Raw genomic sequence first — 8,088 nt, 5'->3', positions numbered from 1 at the left:
GGATTAGACGTCGAACCCCCAGTACCGACCACTTCGGGAAGAGGAGAAACACGCACCTCTTTGTCCCCATGGGCTAAAGCACCCTGAACCGAAGTGCCAACCTCGTCAGCCACAACTCCCACCTCGGAAAAAGCCTTACTCTTATCCTCTTGGGGGGCAATCGACTTCTCGTTGGCCGCTTCGTCGTCACTCGCACATAGAAAAGGCTGGAACAAGTCATGTAGACCCGTCACCTCGGCAGACATCCCCACTGTTGCAGGAAAAGGAGATTGTTAGTCGTAATGGAATACTAAAAAAAAAGAGGAACAAGGGGCAAGAAACAAAAAGGAAAGTTCAAGTTAAAACTACTCACAAATATAGTTCCGACCGACTTCTCGATCGCCCATGAGGAGGTGAGGATTCACATGATTCCTCCCGAAGACTGCCCATAACACGTCAGCAATCTTCTTGTCCACAGTGGACATACCCTTATAGGTTACCTTAATAAAGGCATTAGACCCTGCCCCGAAGCTCCAATACGTCGGGATGAGGCATTGCCCTTCTAACGACAGCCAAAAAGGATGACGACCTTTGACGGGGCACACCTTGAAATACTTATCTTTGAACCCGTGGTAGGAGTCCTCAAACAAACCAAAAATCCTCCGACCTTGGACAGATCGGAAAGACATGAATCCCTTCCTTGCTTTCCCTTCCTTCGAAGGGTTTGTAAGGCTGAAAAAGAAAAGGAAGACGTCCACGGACACCGACAGCTCGAGATATTCACAAACCATCTCGAAACAGCGGATTGAAGCCCAACTGTTCGGATGCAGCTGCGACGGCGCCATGGAAATCCGGCCAAGGAGTGCCATTTGGAAGGCAGAGAAAGGAATACGAACCCCCACTTGCTTAAACATGGATTTATAAAACCAAATCCAGTCAGCAACTCGAGGAGCACTGAAGTTGATCTCGTACAATCGCTCGTGGGGAGCCGGGACGAAGACGTCATAGTTAGACTCTTCGTCGGTTCCGCCGCACAAGTGCCCATTTTGACGGAACTCGGTGAGCTCCTCCTCGCCCATTTGGTTGGGGAGTCCTTCAGATCGGAAACCACCCAGGCGTAGGGGTCGTACGCCGCGGGAGAAGGGGAAGCTCGGGAGGTGATGCGAGCCATACCTACATGGGGGTACCACCCAGTTAGTCTAAGAGGTCAGGTGCTCGGAGTGAATGCAGAAACTAAACTCAACCTATTCTGCAGCTAAAACTAAACACGGCTAAAAGGTAAAACCCAAACAAAATCCACCCTAGAATGGTAACCTCCCTCTAACGCACCTACTTGAGGCCAAGGATCGACCATCATGCAAAATTAAACAAACAGCATGCATGAAAAGGAAGCAACGGCAGAAGCAAAAGAACAACAAAAGAGGGTAAAAAAAGGATGCATAATTACCTGTATTGATTGCAAAAATCTGAAAGGAAGAACAAGAGCAACACCCTGAACTGCTGAGGGAGAAGAAGATGGAGATAGCTAGATTGGAAACGAAAAGATAAACGCCAAATGAACACCAAATGCATCACAAAACTATTTTAAAACTACCACCAAAAGGAGCACGAAAGTCGAGGGGTATATTAGTCTTTGCACGAAGGGTTTTAAACCCATTATGAGCATTTAATGCTCGGCACGAGAAACGAGGCGATGAATGATCGCCCCAGCAACAAACAGGCACGCGCGCAAGAGGCACATCCCCTCCACGGACGGCCGACCTGGCGACAACGCATGAGATCAGAGATAACACACCACCAACAGCCCACGCGACTATTGCTGACGCGTTGGGGGCACTGTTACGGCCTGGCCCAAAGGGAACCTGGGCCGACCCGACCCACTAACCACCCGACCTGAACATTCGGATGTGAGGCACTCAGATCCGACCCGAACACGCGTCCGGGACAGCTGGCCGCCACAGCTGTACAGGGAAACTTCGAGGAAGGTGGGTTCTACCCTCGTGGGACCCACTTCTGACATAGTATATAAGGGGAGGGTCCTACTCCTCCCCCCAAGGTACGTCACACATTCCACCTGTCTATTCCTCGCCTGCACACTAACTGACTAGAGCGTCGAAGTGTCTTTGCAAGTGACACCCCATCTCCACAACAAGAGCTCGGCAGCCCGGTTAGCCCGATCAGGTCACAACCGATCAGAACAAGGCGTCCCCACCATCTCAAACCTCCACCCGAATCGTCCGGTAACCAACCAACCGAACATAAATAAATTCATATATAACAATAATACACAATATATAATTCAAAATTACATTAATTCATAAAATTACTTAATATAAAAAAAACATAATTAGTGAAAATAAGGTGTTTATTAACGAAGAAACGCAGTGCCCCAACCTAAAAGTCAACCTAATTTCACTTTCACTCTCATTTACATTAAATAAAAACAAACACAAAAATAAAAAAATATTCGAAATGTAACGAAAAGAAACATCCAAAAAGATTATTAAAAACTCTTTCAATTATGGTAAAAAAGAACTCATCACTTTCGAATATAGAAATATTCAAAAGCTAACAGAAGGGAGATATCCAAAATCATTTTAAGAAAATCCAAAACTTAACAAAACGAGACATCCAAAATTATTAGAAAAAGAACATATGAAAACAAAAAATATCTAAAATTATTTAAAAATGATCAAAAACCTAAAAAGAAAAAATATCCGAAATATATATATATATATATATATATATTCGTTTAGCAGTGCAACAGAAAGTACGTTATTGCGTATTTTAAAAAGGTCTCCTTGTTGGCGACTGCAGACGACGGTGAAAAGAGGGGATGTGAGGAGTTCACGAAGGGATTGATGCCATGGTGAACAACGCTAATAAGGTGGATTTGAAAGTTGCACAAAGTCAGCTGCTGATGGCGAAGGTGATAATGTCCGCGTTAAGTTTGATGGCGTGGAGGGCAGGGAGGAGCGTGAAGCCCCTGATGCACCTGACGAGCAAAATCAAGCCGAGAAGGAGATTGGTGAAGGTGCGGAGAATTACTCGAACAGTACAACGGAGGGAAACATTGGACGGAAGTGGTAAGCAGCATGTTGGCATATGTCTAATGAGGGATGATGCAGTGCTGATTTAGATTTAGATTTAGAGGATGAGAATACAGTGGTGGAGAAATTGGGTTGGAGGATGAAGGGGCTGTAAGAAACTTGAAAGATTTGGGAGACTCAGAGTAGGATGCAGACGGTGAAACTAATCAAGATGAGCATGGAGGAAGTTAGGATAAAGATATGGCTGAAAATAGGGCTGCTTGGAATCTAGTAATCGAATCAAGAGCTGTTGACTATTCTCCAAACTCGGAATGAAGTATTGATACAAAAAAGAAGGCAAGCAAAATAGAAAGAGAAAGCAAGAAGGAGCCGCCCCGAAAATCGGAATAAGATGTGTAATAAAATTTTTAAATGATTTTAGTTTATGGAGTGTGAGGGGTTTAGGGGGTGGTGAAAAGTAGGAAATGGTAAAACCTTTAAACGTAAAAATAATGTGAATATGTTAGGATTGATAGAGACAAAGAAGGAGGTGATTACTAAGTTTGGTGTAGTGCAATTTTGGGGTAATGATGCAGTGGGTTGGGAATTTGTGGCATCGGAAGGTGCTTCTGGAGGTTTATTATAATGTGAGATGATATGATGTTTAGGTTGAGTAATTGTTACAAAGGAGAGAGATAGTTGTATATAGAAGGAAAATTGACAAATAATAATTTTCATTGTGCGGTTCGCTTGGTGTATAGTGCACATACAAGGGAGAAGAAGCTTGTTGTGTGGAAAGAGTTGAGTTTTTTATCGAGAATATGTCAAGTTCCTCTTTGCTACATAGGTGACTTCAATGAGGTTGTGCAGTTGGAAGAAAGGAAAGGCGCTAGTGTGTTAGCAGCAACAGTAGAAGACTTTAAAACATGGATACATGAAATGGAACTGGTGGATATAGAACTGAATGACCATAAGTTTACATGGTTCATGAGTCAATCGTGCAGTCAAATTGATAGAATGTTGGTGAGTTTAGTTTTATCGTTATTATTTGGAACAATTGGTTGAAAAGGAATGACAGAATTTTCAGGAATCAAGAAACAGGTGTTGCGGAAGTAGTCAACAGGTTGATTAGGAGTTATAAATGGTAGAATGATATTTGATCTTTTAGGTTGTTGATGGCATTGTCGAAGATGATTAAGAATTAGTTTATTTTATCTGTCTAGTACTTTTCTTTTAATATTCCACCTCATTGTGTTAAACTTTTTGTTTCAAAAAAAAATGTATTTCGTTTACAGCGCGGTTTGAGTCCTTATTACATCCATTTCTTTAACTTTTCTCTCAATTCTATCCTTTTCTAATCACGTTATCGAATTACAAGGAGTTTATGGCGCGTGTCGATGCATATGATGCGGATATCAACCGATCGAAGGCAACATGGCACATTGATGGGGTATCCAACTTTAAACTTGGTATTGTTTTTCTTATGTTTATGTTAAAGCATATATGTGCAGATACTTTTATAGAATTAGTATACAGTATATGTTAGGCGAATGAATATATTATTAGCAATAATTTAAATGATAGATATGATTTTAGATATTAGTAAAATAAAATTGTTACTAAATATTTATTTAGGTTTATTTTCTTTAAACTAAGTTATTAAGCATATGTTTATTAATTTAGTTATTAATTAATTAACTAAATATTTTTAGTTAACTTAATTAAGTAACAAGATATTTATGTTTTTAGTTATTATTTATTTAAGTAAATAATTTTATTTAAATTTGTTACTTAAATTAAGTTATTAAGTTGATGGTTTACTTATTAATTATTTAAGTAAATATTTTTAGTTAATGTAAGTTATGAAGAAGATGATTTATTAATGTTGTTATTAATTATAAAGGAGATAGTTTATTAATGTTGTTATTAATTATTTAAATAAATATTTTTATATAAATTAAATTATATAGAAGTTTATTAATTTAGTTATTAATTATTTAAGTAAATATTTTTATTTAAATTAATTTATAAGGTAAATATTTGTAGTTATTTGTTAAATTAGTTTACTTATAATTTAAATTAATTTGTGATGTAAATGTTTAGTGGAAAGATTTTTTACATTAACATTTTTATAGCTTTATAAGTTTATATATTTCTCATTCGAGTTTTTTTATTGTTTATCAAAAGTCTCACCTACTTCTTTTCAAATGAGTCAATCACATACTCCAATCACTGGACGCTATTGTCCCCTACTTAAGGGAGGCTGGCTTTGGCGATGCGGTGCCACTTAGAAATTTCATGTTTAACAACTCTTTGATTACGGTATTCGTGGAGCGTTAGCGTTCTGAGACGGTAACACCCACACTTTCCACTTGTCAAGGGGTGAGTGCGCGATCACCATGCAGGATGTCGCATACCACCTCGGGTTACGCGCACATGGAGAGCCCGTGGATGGGTGCTTCCGTAATTTTTATACATAGTATGTGATCGAGACTTGGGCGCTGGTGGAGCGGCTACTTAGTGGGATGAGAACGAGTTGGGTAGGTTCAGATTTATGGTAAAATTAGAACCGAACCAATTGAATTGTAATTTGTTCGGTTTGGTTTGGATTTACATTTTTTTGTATATGTATCCGAACCAAACCAAACCAATTAGGAACAGATTGGTTTGGTTCGGATAATTGGATACCCGATGAAACAGAAATTTATAAAAAAAATGAAATTTTTATCTTAAAAATTCTGTAAGTACAATAAACATATAAAATCAATAGAAATAATCCAAACATGTTAAACACCAAATACATTAAAAGCTAAACACATTACTAAAGAGAGCTTTTGGTTTGGTTACATTACTAAAGAGAGCCTTTGGTTTGGTTCGGGTCGGACTCGATTATCCGTTATGGTTCGGTTCGGGTTTAAACGGTAATCGGGTACCTGCTACCCGTGCTCACCTCTAGGTGCCAGGCCTCCTGCAGTCCAGTAGTAGGATGCGCAAAAGAAGGAGTCTTTCTCCCTCAACAGGGTGCAGCCTTGATCGCCTAGGATCTGTCAGAAATAATCAACAGATTGTCTTGTGGGGTCACATGTCATCTCAAATTGGTAAGAAAGAAAGACCAAGACTCGGTGAACTCAAATTCAACAATTATAAAAGCAACAGAAAAAATATTGTTGTTACCGTCTTGTGCCACTGCAATAAGCAAAACACCACCATATTTGCAATACAAGTGCGTGCCATCAACTGAGATGAAAGGCTTACAATGCTTGAATGCCTCCACACAGACAGGAAAGGCCCAGAATATCTTATGAAACATGCAAAAGTCGCGCACCATAAGGTGTCCATCATAGTACGGTATGACCTTGAACTCACATATTGTTCTGGAACAAATAACTCTGCAGTGCTTGCAACAACCTAAGCACCTTATTGTATGACTCATCTCAATCTCTGTATATCTGTGTAATTGCCTTTTGTTTCACCATCCAAATCTTTCTATACGAGAGTTTGAAGTGATAGTTTTGCCTAACTGTACCTTATAGTACAGGGATGCTGACGGATAGGTTGGACTGTATCAATGGCAGGTTGACACGGCAAATAAGGCTGCCGTCCAACTGTCGATGGTCCTGAAACATGGTTGGCGCTAAACACGTGTGCGCTCCTCCAACCCTATGCACCTCCCTAACGAAATAACACATACATGGTTGACATTTACACAAAATATAACAGTGATAAATGATATTAATTAAACCACAATTAAACCAGGCCTCACCAATATCCAAAATTTTGTCGGAGGACAACACGAATGCTCCACGAACATCCAGCTGCATATTGCCGGCAATGAACATGGTATTTTAATCAGTCCGACTCCACTACTCGGTACTCAGTACTTCTACGAATGCTATAATTCTTCACCCGTGTTGGAAAACAGAATTTTTTCATGCATCGCGTCCACATCCAATGTCTAATAGTGATTGGGTACAACTGATAAGGCGGGAATTGGGTGCGGGACAAGAAGAAGATACCGAACTGATGCCTCCACTGGCGTCTTGGGTACAATCTGCTCCTTGTCATCATCTTCAGAAGAACCATTATCGTTGCTTTCCGCAACATACTCCTCGTCGGATTCCTCACCATCTATGTCCATGTCTTCCATTGGACTCGCAACGTGTATCAGTGGTGGTGCGAGAGGTAGATCGTCCTGCACAAAATTCGAGTGGCCAGATCCACCGCTACTAACATCATTGACCTCTGTATAAAGTTCTATAACTTGTTCCACCATGATTCTCCCATAGATATCAAACATGATGCGCACATGCTCGTCGCTATGGAGCCAAAATAGACGAAACCGGAAAACTTTATTTTCCATCGGTATTAGCTACCTATACCCCACCCTTCCGAAATGAAATATTTGTGAAGAATACAAAGGGTTGCACATGCTTTTATAATTACTAAAAATTTATCATAATGTATCTCGTTATACGTTATACGGTAAACGTCATAATTTTTCACGTATTTCATTTATAGTGTAAATAAAATAAAATTATATGTATCTCATTTACACTGTAAATAAAATAAAACGTCTAATATTTCGTGCCTTATCTCACTGTAAATGAGATATATACATTCTTATTTCTTTCACATTATAAATGAAATAAGAAATATAGTGTATATTTATAAATTATATATTTTAATAAATAAAATATTTATTTTAAAAAAATCCTAAATCAACGAGTATCCACACAAAAGTAGTTTAGTTGGAAAAAGTTAAATATTAGAGTAAACAAATAAAGAAAAGGACACTTCGATTTTTATCTTTATTATTTTAACACCTGTTAAAATTTCATACACATTACAAATAAAATTTTCAAAAATCAAATTTCATTATTACTAACGTACTTTCTAACAAAAAAAATTCTCATTGTTTCAAAATAATAAAAATAGTAAAAGTATTTTTTAAGAAATCGCGTTATCTATAACGTTATCTTTTGTGAAAATAGAGAGAAGTCACATTGAATCTGTATATTATATTTTGAATCTCATATATTTATAGGAATATATCTTAAATTGTAATTTGAGACTAAAAGTA

Source organism: Arachis duranensis, chromosome 3 (genome assembly GCF_000817695.3).
Source record: "Arachis duranensis cultivar V14167 chromosome 3, aradu.V14167.gnm2.J7QH, whole genome shotgun sequence".
Taxonomy (NCBI): Eukaryota; Viridiplantae; Streptophyta; class Magnoliopsida; order Fabales; family Fabaceae; genus Arachis; species Arachis duranensis.
The sequence above is the reverse complement of the archived record's forward strand: the minus strand, read 5'-3'. Positions refer to the sequence as shown.